At 46.1% G+C, this 14,018-nt stretch overlaps 1 protein-coding gene and 1 long non-coding RNA gene across 6 annotated transcripts in view; both read right to left on the bottom strand.

Moving 5' to 3' along the window:
- The window catches only part of CFAP97 (cilia and flagella associated protein 97), a 47,036-nt gene extending 38,682 nt beyond the window's left edge, over positions 1 to 8,354 (bottom strand). For 2 of the 5 annotated variants that reach the window (XM_009207970.4, XM_017959263.3), the window contains exon 1: positions 8,067 to 8,354. The gene's annotated coding sequence lies outside the window, so the exon portion shown is untranslated. Of the gene's footprint in view, positions 1 to 5,231; positions 5,333 to 7,844 lie in introns of those variants that run through there. The other 3 variants (XM_017959260.2, XM_017959261.3, XM_017959262.3) reach the window with 3 other exon arrangements.
- A 2,456-nt stretch (positions 8,355 to 10,810) lies between these two features.
- Positions 10,811 to 13,972, bottom strand: LOC108586171. Its single transcript, XR_001903109.3, has 3 exons — positions 13,848 to 13,972; positions 10,975 to 11,116; positions 10,811 to 10,855 (listed from the first exon to the last, which is right to left on the bottom strand). It is a non-coding gene; the product is annotated as an uncharacterized LOC108586171 (long non-coding RNA).
- Positions 13,973 to 14,018: the final 46 nt, after the last annotated feature.

The following is a 14,018-nucleotide window of genomic DNA, read 5'->3' as shown; positions in this document are numbered from 1 at the left end:
GTCATTAAACTCCCCAAAATGTCACCTTTTTTTGTAAGATAATTCACCTTTGAAAACAAAATGTCAAGGAGTGGAATAAAAAGAATTGTGGATACCCCACAGTGTAATGGTGAGCATTCTGGACTCTAAAAAGAACTGAGGTTTTATTGTTTTTTCCTTTCTTACTTTGTTGTGTGGTTAAGAAAAGAATATCTTTGCAATTAAAATTTTTAAATTAAGTTTCTTCAAATTTCAAAAGTAAATGGTTTAACGGCATAGCCTAGAGTAATATCTTATAAACTATGGGTCACAATCCAGTGTAAAATCAATTCAGTAGCTCATGTCAATCATTAAACTGACAAAGAAGTAGAATAGAGTGTAATAATCAAGAGTGCATTACAGGCCGGGCACAGTGGCTCATGCCTGCAATCCCAGCACTTTGGGAGGCCGAGGCGGGCAGATCATTTGAGGCAGGAGTTCAAGACCAGCCTGGCCAACATGATGAAACCCTGTCTCTACCAAAAATATAAAAAATTAGCTGAGTGTGGTCGCACACGCCTATAATCCCAGCTACTCGGGAGGCTGAGGCAGGAGAATCACTTGAACCCGGCAGGCGGAGGTTGCAGTGAGCTGAGATTGTGCTTCCAGCCTGGCGGACAGAGGGAGAATCCATCTCAAAAGAAAAAAAAAAGAGTGCATTACATATTATAAGAGTAAGTTTCATGAAACTTGTTTCTATTACTTATATGCATGGTGTGCACTAGGCCTTGATGTAAAACTAGCTTCACATTCCCGAGAGTCACAGGCAAGGGTTTGAAATGCCACTTATCTATGGAGATAAAAAGGTTTCATCAAAAGGTAATGTACTACGATACATATAAGATGGAATGAAAGTTTAAACTTTGGGTGGTACTAGACAGTGTCAAGTGCCATAGGTAATATGACAGTGTCTAGGGAAACTCTGCTAATAGATTAAGGCCTCACTAGACTAAATCAGGAGCCAGAGTTGAAGAAATGTAGTTTAAGGCCAAGAACAGTGGGTCGTGCCTATAATCCTAGCATTTTGGGAAGTTGAGGGGAGTGGATAACTTGAGGTCAGGAGTTCAAAACCAGCCTGGCCAACATGGTGAAACCCCATCTCTACAAAAATACAAAGATTAGCCGGGTGTGATGGCAGGTGCCTGTAATCCCAGCTACTCAGGAAGCTGAGGCAGGAGAATCGCTTGAATCCGGGAGGCAGAGGTTACAGTGAGCTGCTATTTTGCCACTGCACTCCAGCCTGGGCAATTGAGCGAGACTCCCTCTTAATTGAAAAAAAAAAAAAAAAGACATGTAGTTTAAATTACAAATATAAAAAATAAACATTTTCTTGAAATTTGAAGAAACTGAAATCAGAAAATTAGCTGTAAGAGATGGATGATTACACTGTCTGAAGAAACGAAGAGATCTTAAACATAACAAAAGAGCACTTTTACTAACTCACAATCAAGTAATAAGTTTCTATTAATTCTTGGCCCAGAATTAATATTACACATATCTATATAAACTTATTAACAGCCACGTGACTATTACACTGAATGTCTCTGCTGGATTTTACTGGCAAATATATTAATAGGAAAGTTGTTTTTTAATTTTTTTTTTTTTTTGGGACAGAGTCTTGCTCTGTCACCCAGGCTGGAGCGCAGTGGTGCACAATCTCGGCTCACTGCAACCTCTGACTCCCTGGTTCAAGTGATTCTCCTGCCTCAGCCTCCTGAGTAGCTGGGATTACAGGCACGTGCCACCACACCCAGCTAATTTTTGTATTTTTAGTAGATACGGGGTTTCACCATGTTAGCCAGGATGGTCTTGATCTTGATCTCCTGACCTCGGGATCCGCCCGCATGGCCTCCCAAAGGGCTGCGATTACAGGTGTGAGCCACCGCGAAAAGTTGAAATTTTCCTAAAAGTCCACTTAACATCCAAATCATTCCAACTCCCATCCCTTAGAAAATTTTAAATCAAAAGCTAGAAATGATTAAGCTTAGTGAGGAAGGTATGTTGAAAGTCCAGGAGACAGGCCAAAAGCAGGCCTCTTGCACCAGTTAGCCAAGTTGTGAAAGCAAAGAAAAAATTATTGAAGGAAATTAAGACTGCTACTCCAGCGAACACAGGAATAAGAAAGCGAAACAGCCTTACTGCTGATATGGAGAAAGTCCGAATGCTCTGGACACACCAAGTCAGCCACCACGTTCCCCTAAGGAAAGCCTAGTCCAAAGCAAGGCCCTCACTCGCTTAAGTCTATGGAGGCCGAAAGAGTTTGTAAAGACGATGTAGAAATCTCAGGCTACCAGAGGCTGTCTCATGAGGTTTAAGAAAAGAAGGCTGCTCAGCCGGGTGCGGTGGCTCATGCCTATAAACCCAACACTTTGGGAGGCTGAAGTGGGCAAATCACTTGAGGTCAGGGGTTCAAGACCAGCCTGGCCAACACGGTGAAACTCCATCTCTACTAAAAATACAAATACCAGCCAGGCGTGGTGGTGGGAGCCTGAAGTCCCAGCTACTTGGGAGACTGAGGCATGAGAATCCTTTGATCTGGGAAGGCAGAAGCTGCAGTGAACCAAGATTGCATCACCACACTCCAGCCTGGGTGACACAGACTCTGTCTTAAAAAAAAAAAAATAAGGAAGGAAGGAAGGAAGGAAAAGAAGTCTTCTCTGTAACATAAAAGCACAAGGTAAGCCAGGGATGGTGGCTCATGCCTGTAATCCCAGCATTTTGGGAGGCTGAGATGGGCAGATCACCTGAGGTCAGGAGTTCAAGACTAACCTGACCAAAATGGTGAAACCCTGTCTCTACTAAAAATACAAAATTAGTCGGGTGTGGTGGCACATGCCTGTAATCCCAGCTACTTGGTAGGCTGAGGCAGGAGAATCGCTTGAAGGCAGGAGGCGGAGGTTGCAGTGAGCCAAGATCGCATCATTGCACTCCAGCCTGGGCAACAAGAGCGAAAACTCCGTCTCAAAAAAAAAAAAAAAAAAAAACAGTACAAGGTAAAACAGCAAGTGCTGATGGAGAAGCTGCAGAAGATCTAGCTAAGAGAAATGCTGAATGTGGCTACAATAAACATCAGATTTCCAGTGTAGATGAAACAGTCTTCTATTGGAAAAGGATGCTAACCATCTAGGATTTTCATAGCTAGAGGAAGAAGTCAATGCCTGTTCTCAACACTTCAAAGAACAGGCTGACTCTTGTTAAGGGCTAATGGAGCTGGTGACTTTAAAATGAAGCCCATGCTCATTTACCATTTCATAAATATTAGGGCCCTTAGGCTGGGTACAGTGGCTCCCGCTTGTCATTCCAGCACTTTGGGAGGCTGAGATGGGCGGATCACTTGAGGCCAGGAGATGGAGACCAGCCTGAGCAACATGGTGAAACCCCGTCTCTACAAAAAATAGAAAAATTAGCCAGGCGTAGTGGCATGTACCTGTAATCCCAGCTACTTGGGAAGCTGAGGCTGGGGAATAGGTTGAACCCAGGAGGCAGGTTGCAGTGAGCTGAGATCGGGCCACTGCACTACAGCCTGGGTGACAGAGCAAGATTCCGTCTCAAAAAAAAAAAAAACATTCTGGGTATGGTGCCTCACACCTATAATCCAGGCACTTTCAGAGGCCAAGGCAGGCAGATCACCTGAGGTCAGGAGTTTGAGACCAGCCTGGCCAATATGGTGAAACCCCGTCTCTACTAAAAATAACAAAAATTAGCCGGGCTAATTTTTATATTAATAGTCTCAGCTACTTGGGAGGCTGAGGCACAAGAATCACTTGAAACCGGGAGGCAGAGGTTGCAGTGAGCCAAGATTGTGGCAGTGCATTTTAGCCTGGGCGAGGCAGCAAGACTCTGTCAAAAAAAAAAAGAAAAGAAAAAGAAAAAAATCTTAAGGGACCTAAGAATTATGCTAAATCTACTCTGCCGGTGGTCTGTATATAAAACAAAAAGCCAAAAAGCCCAAATGACAGCACACCTATTTACAGCCATAATTCACTGAATGTTTTAAGCCCACTGTTGAGATTGACCGCTCAGACAAAAAAAATTCAAAATATTACTGCTCATTGACAATGTACCTGGTCACCCAATAGCTCTAATGAAGATGTGCAAGATTAACGTTGTTTTCACCCCTGCTAACAACATCCATTCCGCAGCCCATGGATCAAGGAGTAAGTCAACTTTCAAGTCTTACTTTTCAAGAAATGTATTTTGTAAGGCTGTATTTGTTATAGATAATAATTCCTCTGACGGATCTAAGCAAAATAAATTGAAAACTTTCCCCATTAAGAACACTTATGATTCATAGGAGGTCAAAATATCAACATCAACAAGAGTTTGGAAGAAGCTGATTCTAACCCTTATGGATAACTTTAAGGGATTCAAGACTTAAGTGGAGGAAGGAACTGCAGCTGTGGTAGGAATGGCAAGGGAACTAGAATTAGAAGTGGAGCCTGGTATTTTGGAGGGTCAAGGCAGGAGGACCAATTGAGCCCAGAAGTTTTATATCAGCCTGGACAACACAGTGAGATCCCGTTTCTTAAAAGAAAAAACTAAACTACAAAATTAGCTGGGCACGGTGGCTCACACCTATAACCTATAATCCCAGCACTTCGGGAGGCTGTGGCAGGCAAATGACTTGACGACAGTAGTTCGAGACCAGCCTGGGCAACACGGTGAAACTCTGTCTCTACTAAAAATTAGCTAGGTGTGGTGGCACATGCCTGTAATCCCAGCTACTTTTGGGAGGCTGAGGCATGGGAATCACTTGAACCTGGGAGGTAGAGGTCGCAGCAGTGAACCGAGCTCGTGTCACCACACTCCAGCCTGGGTGACAGAGTGACATTCTGTCTCAAAAAAAAAAAAGCTGGGTGTGGTGGCACGTGCCTGTAGAGGCTGAGGCAGGAGGATCACTTGGGCTGGGGAGGTTGAGGCTGTAATGACCTGTGATCATGCCAGTGCACTGCAGCCTAGGTGACAGAACAAGACCCTGTCTCAAAAAAAAGAAAAAATAAGCAGTGCCTCAAGATGTAACTGAATTGCTGCAATCTCATAACAAAACTTGAACAGATGAGGACTTGCTTCTTCTGGATGAGCAAAGAAAGTTTCTTGAGATGGAATTTACTCCTGGCGAAGACGCTGTGAACATTGTTGAAATGACAACAAATGATTTAGAATACTCCGTATACTTAGCTAATAAAGCAACGGCAGGGTTTGAGAAGACTGACCTCGTTTTAAAGTTCTACTGTGAGGCTGGGTGCTGTGGCTCACGCCTGTAATCCCAACACTTTGGGAGGCCGAGGTGGGTGGATCACTTGAGGTCCGGAGTTCGAGACCAGTCTCACCAACATGGTGAAACCTCATCTCTACTACAAATACATAAAAATCAGCCAGGCGTGGTGGTCCATGTCTGTAATTCCAGCTACTTGGGAGGCTGAGGCAGGAGGACTGCTTGAACCCAGGAAGCGGAGGTTGCAGTGAGCCCAGATCCCACCTCTGCACTCCAGCCCAGGTGACAGAGCAAGACTCCGTCTCAAAAAAAAAAAGTTCTACTGTGGATAAAATGCTGTCAAGCTGCATTACAAACTACAGAAATCTTTTGTGAAAAGAAGTCAATAAAGCAAAGTTAATTATTGTCTTATTTTCAGAAACTGCCACAGCCATCCCAACCCTCAGCACTCAGCACCCTGGTTAGTCAGCCGCCATCAACAGTGAGGCAAGACCCCCCACCAGCAAAAAAAGTTACAACTCCCTGAAGGCTCAAATGATTGATAGCATTTTTTAGCCATAAATTATTTTTTAGATAAGGTATGTACATTTCTTAAGCATAATACCATTATACCCTTAACAGACCACAGTGTAAACATAACTTTTATATGCACTGGGAAACCAAAAAATTCATGTGACTTGCTTTATTGCGAGATTTATTTTATCGTAGTGGTCTGCAACCAATTAAAATATCTCCAAGGTATGCCTTTATTTACTCACATGGTTTAAACCCCTAGAAATCTAACCCTCCACCCGGTTTTAAGATCTCCTCATGTCATATCTCCACAGTTTATCATCTTTTAAACACTGTATAGAAACTTTCTGGCCTATCCACTTCTTTTCTAGGAAAGCCCTGTGTCATTGTGAAAATTAACATAAAATAAAATACATATGCCTTTTCCCCTGTCTGGTAAGTTTAACTTCCGGAACCCCAGCTGCAGGAAAAACGTTTTTGTTTTTCCCTCCCCCGTCCCCTACACTTGTCTCCTTGCCAGACTGGGGAGCTCCTCGTCACTTCCTCATCTTTGTATCCCCAGTACCCGAAGGAGAACCTGACGAATTTAGTCATTCAAAGACTGCTTATCCTGCAAAGGAGTTTAGAGTTAGGAGATTTAAGATTGAGCCGCCGTGCTCTTTGCTACCCACAAGGGCAGAAAAATCGCCTTGTATGTGTGTGGCTGGGCGTGGTGGCTTATGTTATAGGCTCATACCTGTAACTTTGGCAGGCCCAGGCAGGCAGACCACTGGAGCCCAGGAGTTTGAGACCAGCCTGGCCAACATGGCCAAACCCCACCTCTACACAAAATACAAAAATTAGCCGGGCATTATAGCTCTCGCCTGTTGTCCCAGCTGCTCCAGAGGGTGAGGTGGAAGAATCGCTGGAACCTGGGAGCTGAGGCTGCAGTGAGCCGAGATCGGGCCACTGCACTCCAGCCTAGGCAACAGAGTGAGATCCTATCTCAAAAAAAAAAAAAAAAAAGAAATCACCGTGTTTCAGCCTAGTTTCCTTGATAGTTTCCTGTCCTCTTCCCCCACCCCTCCAGATACACACACCAGAACTATGCCTTTATCTGCACCCATGGTAAGGTCATACAGTCCCCAAGAGCTGGAAGCCAGCTGCCTCCCTAAGTGGCCACAGTTCACACGCCGTGGTGCGTAGTCCGGTGCCTGTGAGACTTTTCAGATTTAAATTTCGGTTAATAACATCCAACAGCGTTATTGTAAAGATTTAAACACTCATGTGACTTAATTTACAGGAAAATTTACCCAACAATCCCATCCACTAAGCAATTCTTTTGATAACATTTACTACTAAGTGATTCAATTTACCATAGAGAATAAATAAGAAAAATGACTTAATAAAGTAGTTAAGATTCTCTTCATAACAGACTAGGAAAGGGTAAAATTAAAGGATACTTCATCAGACCATAACAACCCTCTGGTGCTCAATCAAGACAGAGTTTTGCCAGGAGGGGCGTGGCTCACGCCTGTAATCATGGCACTTTGGGAGGCCGAGACAGGAGGATGGCTTGAGCCCAGGACTTGGGAGGCTGCAGTGAGACATGATCGTGCACTCCACCCTGGGCCACAGAGCGAGACCTTGTCTCAAAAAACAAAAATAGAGACAGAAGTAAGTTTTCACCAAAGCTGCCTGGGAGTCACTGGACACGCCCCACTTGCCAGGTCCTACAGTCAGCAGTAACCCGACTAGTGCTTTCACCAAACATCAGGAAAATACACAGAAAAGCACCGGACACTTTTTAAACTGTCATCTTGTTACTGTGACATTTCTGTAGTTAAATAGTACAATAGGCCTCCAACAAGATACCCAATTGGGTACATGAAAATCCCGGTCCAAATTAAACACCTGTTTCCAGGAACTCTAGGCTCTTGTCCACACCCCCTACCGTCCCCGGAAGGCAAATAGCCCCTCGGGCCTCGTGGGATAGGTTCGAGTCCCTGGAGGTAGGAGGCAGTCGTCAGGGCCCTGCATGTGGTCGCGGCCCAATCTCAATTTAGGGATGATCCCGACCCTCAACGCCACCCGGAACGCGTGAGAGGGCGGGACCCACCGTTCTCGCCGGGGAACGGGGTGCGGCGGCGCCGGGACCCGCCGCCACAGGCGCCTCTGTCGTGGGGGCGCGGCCTCCCACCGCCCACGCAGGCTTCGTTAAACCCACCCCGAGTACTCGCCGCCGCCTGGGCTCCGGAGCGGGGAAACGGATTCGAACGGAAAGGGAGCGTGTCGGGCACCCCGCGAGCAGGGAGGCAGGACCCGCTCACGCGCCCCTCACCTGAGAGCCGCGGCCGCCACAGCCCCACGCGCGGCGCTGGCGCACTCCCGCGACCCTGAACGGGCTCCTGGCGCCGCGCGCCCGCGCTTCCGGAGGCGGAGAGAGCGGAAAGGGAAAGGAGGGGCGGCGCGGGGCTCTGCGCTTCGGGAGAGGCGGGGGCGCACGCCGGGCCTCGCGCGGCCCTCGCGGCGGGCGTCACAGAGCGCGGCGGGCAGGCGGCCAGGCCCGGGCTCCACGCGGGCGGAGCTGGAGGCCGGGCCAGGGACGCGCACACGAGAAGAGCCGCGGAAGAAGGCGGTCCAGCCCGCGTGGTTGCCAGGGCGCCCTAGAGGCGTTACTGCTGCTCCCGGCTGCCTAGGGCGACGCGGGTAGGCCCCGTTGTTATCGTGAGTTAATAGGGAAAGCTGCCTTGATTATCTTGTAATTCTCTACCAAAACAAGAATAAAAAAGGACGGCGGCTGTGTGTTTGTGATATTTTCTATCAGCAAAGTTCAGTTCATACCACTAGTTCGTTCTGTGGACCAGAGGCTGGTAGCAGAATGGAAAGACCTTTGCCGAGGGGTCAACGAGCTGGGTAGTTAAAACAATCTAAGGTAAAAATGATCTCTGCAGAATATATTGAATGCAATAACTTCTCGTTGAACTCTCAGGTATGGTAGGATGATGGCACCCCAAAAATGTGTACCTCCTAATCCCCACAACACGTGAATATGTCACCTTATGTAGCAGACAGGACTTAGCTGATGTGATTAAGGATCAAAATGGGAAGATTAACTTGGATTATCCAGTGGACCCAACGGAATCACAAAGGTCCTTATAAGAGGGAGACAAGAAGTTCAAAGTCAGTAGTGGGAGCTGTGAGCACAGAAGCTAGAGGTTGGAGTGATGTCAGAAAGAGGTAGTGAGCCAAGGAGTGCAGGTAGGAGCGGCAAAAGGAGGAAACGGATTCTCTCCTTAAACCTTCGCAAGGAACCCGAGCCCGCAAATTTTGATTTTAGACTTAAGACCTTCAGCACTGTAAGACGATACACTTGTGTTGTTTTAACTACTAAATGTGTAGTAATTTGTTATAGCAGCAATGGTACCCAATCCAGTAGGTACTCAATAAATATTGCTCATACCTAAGCACAAAGAAGGGTAGGAAATATGGGTCTTACCCTGTCCCGGGGAGTTCCAGTAAGGATTGTCTATTTTCATCCTTCACAGTGCATTTTGTACTTGTTGGTCTTAATTACCAAAAGTATAATTAATTCTCTTTTTGTTGCCTAAAAGAAAGCATTGGTTGGGCGTGGTGGCTCACGCCTGTAATCCCAGCACTTTGGGAGGCTGAAGCGGGTGGGCCACCTGAGATGGGTTCAAGACCAGCCTGACTAATATGGTGAAACCCCGTCTGTACTAAAAATACAAAAATTAGCTGGGCATGGTGGCGTGAGCCTGTAGTCCCAGCTACTCTGGAGGCTGAGACAGGAGAATCGCTTGAACTCAGGAGGTGGAGCATGCAGTGAGCCGAGATTGTGCCACTGCACTCCAGCCTAGGCAACAGAATGAGACCGTGTCTCCAAAAAAAAAAAAAAAAAAAGCATTTCACTTTCTTTTAAAGTGCTTAATAAAACTGTGTTGGCACCACTTTCCAGGGATAGTTGTTAAACTGTGGTCGGCCGGCACGGTGGCTCGCACTATAATCCCCTGTACTTTGAGAGGCTGAGGTGGGCGGATCACCTGAGGTCAGGAGTTCCAGACCAGCCTGGCCAACATGGTGAAACTCTGTCTCTACTAAAAATACAAAAATTAGCCAGGTGTGGTGGTGCACATCTGTAACCCCAGCTACTCGGGAGGCTGACACACAAGAATCACTTGAACCCGGGAGGCAGAGGTTGCAGTGTGCTGAGATCGCACCATTGCACTCCAGCCTGGGTAACAGAGCGAGCCCCTCTCTAAATAAATAAATAAATAAACAAACAAACTGTGGTCAAAAGTTTATCTTACAAAGGCCTTAAGTAGATATTTCTCCAAAGAAATGGCCAATAAGCACATGAAAAGATACTCAACACCATTAATTAGGGAAATGCAAGTCAAAAACACAATGAGATACCAGGTCACAGCCACCAGGATGGCTTTAGTCAAAAAAAACCCAGAAAATAAGGATTGGCAAGAATGTGGAAAGATTGAAACCCTTATGCATTGCTTGTGGGAATGTAGAATACTCAGCCACTGTGGAAAATGGTATGGCATGTTTTAAAAAACTTGAACATAGAATTATATGACCCAGCAATTTCCTTCTGGACATATACTAAAAATAAGTGAAAGCAGGGTCTCAAACAGATACTTATGCACCCATGTTCATAGCAGTATAGCCAAAAGGTGGAAAAAAACCTCAAGTGTTTGTTCATCAACAGACAGATGAAGAATGTAGTAGATACATAAAATGGAATGTATTATTCAGCCCATGACCTGTGTGCCTCTGGTCCAAGTTACAACATTAAGATGTGCTGCAGGACAGACAGAATGGAAGATGTATGCCAGGCGTGGTGGCTCACACCTGTAATCCCAGCACTTTGGGAGGCCGAGGTGGATGGATCACCCGAGGTTGGGGGATTGAGACCAGCTTGACCAACAAGCAGAAACCCCATCTCTACTAAAAATACAAAAAATTAGCCAGGCATGGTGGTGCATGCCTGTAATCCCAGCTACTTGGGAGGTTGAAGTAGGAGCTCCTCTTGAACCTGGGAGGCGGAGGTTGCGGTGAGCCAAGATCACACCATTGCATTCCAGCAACGAGAGCGAAACTCTGTCTCAAAAAAAAAAAAAAAAAAAAAAAGGAAGATGTATTAATGTTCTCCAGAGAGACAGAACCAAAAGGATATAGATAGATATATGAGAAGGAATGTATTGGAGAAATTGGCTTACGTGATTATGGAGGCTGAGAACTCTGATGATACATACACCCTTCGCCAGCTGGAGAGCCTGGAAAAGCTGGTAGTATGGCTCAGTTCAACTCTGAAGGCCTCAGAACCAGGGAATCGGATGGCATAACTCTGAGGCGGTAGGCCTGAGAACACAGGAGGCTGCTAGTGTAACCTGGAGTCTCAACGCCAGAAAGCCTGGAGTTCTGCTGTCCAGGCATGGGAGAGGAGTGTATCCCAGCTCCAGGGCACAGAGGAAACCACCTTTTTGTTCTTTCTGGGCCACAGCTGATTGGATGGTTGCCCACATAAGGGTGGATCTTCCCCACTCAATCCACTAACCCAGGGGCAATCTTCTTGGGAAACACCCTCATAGACACACCCAGAAATAATCCTTTGTTAGTTTTCCAGGTAATCCCAATCCAGTCAAGTTGACACCTAAAATTAACCATTGTCACACTTACCTTACCTCACTTCTCAATGTTCCTCAAACCACACAGGGTGGAGGCTGGACTACCATTTGTTAAACAAATGTCAAAGTGTCAATGCTGATTTAGCCGCAATACATTTCTCCAAAAAATATATACAAATGTGCTGTGAGGAAGTTTTCTGACCCCAGGCTTACATTTATTCATATCTGCATTACTCCTGGGTATAACATATGTGGGTGTATTGGAAAGATCAGGGTCTTAAGAGTTACAGGCCTGGCCTGTCAATAAGTTTCAGACCAGTTGGTTCAAGTTATAATCACTTAGCGTTTGTTAGGAGGCTAAGTTGCTGCTATTCTCACAAAGCTACAAAACTATCCACTTTTTTTTTTTTTTGGAGACAGTGTCCTGCTCTCTTCCCCAGGCTGATGTGCTGACGCCATCTGGGCTCACTGCAACTTGTATCTCAGGTTCAAGCGATTCTCCTGCCTCAGCCTCCTAAGTAGCTGGGATTACAGGCGCACGCCATCACGCATGGCTAATTTTTGTATTTTTAGTACAGACAGGGTTTTGCCATGTTGATCAGGCTGGTCTCAAACTCCTGACCTCAGGTAATCCAGCCACCTCGGCCTCCCAAAGTGCTGGGATTACAGGCATGAGCCACCATGCCAGGCCCAAAACTATCCACTTTGAAGCATGGAATACAGATCAGGATCAAGAATTTAACTTTTTTTTTTTCTCTTCCGTAATATGAGATGACTAAATCACAGAATTCTTAGGAAGCATCATGGCATAGCGATTCAATGCACAAGCTCTGAAGCTAGACCACATGGAGTAACAACTAAATCCTAGTTCTGTTATTTATTAGCTTTACGATGTTGAGCATGTTATCTTACCTCCTGTGCTTCAGTTCCCCACTGTGTAGATGGAGATATCCGTCGGGGTTGTTGTGAAGATTAAATGAAGTATGTGTGGTCCTTAGAATAGTATCTGGCACACGGTAAGTGCTGTTAGTTACTATTATGGTGAGCTAGCGCTAAAATTGAAAAATTAATTTAAATTTATCATGAAGCCTTCAGTCCTTGGCATGTAAATGATCAAAAAACATAGATTTGGTTGTTGGTGATAACAAGCTGCTTTGCTTTATTTGAATAATTTGGGTTTGTAGGGTACACTTTGAGGGGCTCCAGTTGCCTGAAAATTAACAACTATTTTAGAGGCAAAAGGGCTTCTTCAAAATTAATTATACTGCTTTATTTATTTTATTTTTTTGAGACGAAGTCTCTCTCTGTTGCCCAAGCTGGAGTGCAATGGCACGATGTCAGCTCACTGCAACCTCCACCTCCTGGGTTCAAGTTTCACTATGCCAGGTAGTCTTGAACTCCTAACTTCGTGATCTGCCTGCCTCAGCCTCCTAAAGTGCTGGGATTACAGGTGTGAGCCACTGTGCCCGCCCCTATTTTCTTAAAAAAGGAGGAGTAAAGGAAGCTGGTAACTTCTTTTGATCATCGCCTTGGCATGGCAAAGTCACATCTAGCATGAGGCACTCTTCATTTCTGACTTAGAAGGTTTAAGAAAGAATGAAGTGAGGCCGGGCGCTGTGGCTTATGCTTGTAATCCCAGCACTTTCGGAGGCTGACGCGGGCGGATCACGAGGTCAGGAGATCGAGACCATCCTGGCCAACATGGTGAAACCCTGTCTCTACTGAAAATACAAAAATTAGCTGGGTGTGGTGGTGGACGCCTGTAGTCCCAGCTACTCGGGAGGCTGAGCCAGGAGAATGACTTGAACCCGGGAGGTGGAGATTGTAGTGAGCAGAGATCGCCCCACTGCACTCCAGCCTGGGCAACAGAGACTCCGTCTCAAAAAAAGAAAAAAAAAGAAAAAAGAAAGAATGAAATGCCCATGAATACCAATTAATACTAAAAGTAAAAGCTACATCTGCTACTTTATTAGTCTTAGCAGTAATTGCCAGTGTTTAAGTAGCATATTGGCATCTAATTAGCAAGCGTTACCTGTATATTACTGGCTGGGACTATGACAGAAGAAAAGGCAAATACATACTCTAAAAATTATTTGGACCACGTTCTTTTGCGTGGCTGATAGCATTTGTACTGAATAGTTGGCCGGGGTGGGGGGGGGGGGAAACAGAATTGGAGCCAAAGTGATGATGGGCAGCTACCTGCACCCTGTTACACCAGGCAGACTTCTGTGGACCTTTCCATAGCTAGGAATTGCAGGCTTCACTTACTCCACCGCACGTGTCTGATTCCTTGCTTAAGGCGGCAGGGTGGGAAAGGGAAGGTCTTTAGAAACTGTGACAGGCAGGCTTGGGAACAGCTGCCTATTTAAATAGCGAGTGAAGACCAGGCAGAAATGTTGCAGGCTGCAAGCAAAGAGAAGAGGTTACTGCTGGTGATGAGCGGAGAGGGAGAATTACGGGCTCACCTGAGCTGGGGAATTACCAGCGCCGCTGACACCTGCAGCAAAATTTTCCACGAACAGACGGCATCCTGTGGAGGCGGAGGGGAGCGTGGGAAAGAGCGGTGTGCGCCGCGCTGGGTCGCGCCCCCTCCCCGTGGGGCCCCGTCCCGGACCCCGCCCCCGCGCTGTGGGTGG

The sequence above is a fragment of the Papio anubis genome, chromosome 3 (assembly GCF_008728515.1).
Source record: "Papio anubis isolate 15944 chromosome 3, Panubis1.0, whole genome shotgun sequence".
In the NCBI taxonomy this organism is placed as follows: domain Eukaryota; kingdom Metazoa; phylum Chordata; class Mammalia; order Primates; family Cercopithecidae; genus Papio; species Papio anubis.
The sequence above is the reverse complement of the archived record's forward strand: the minus strand, read 5'-3'. Positions and strand labels throughout refer to the sequence as shown.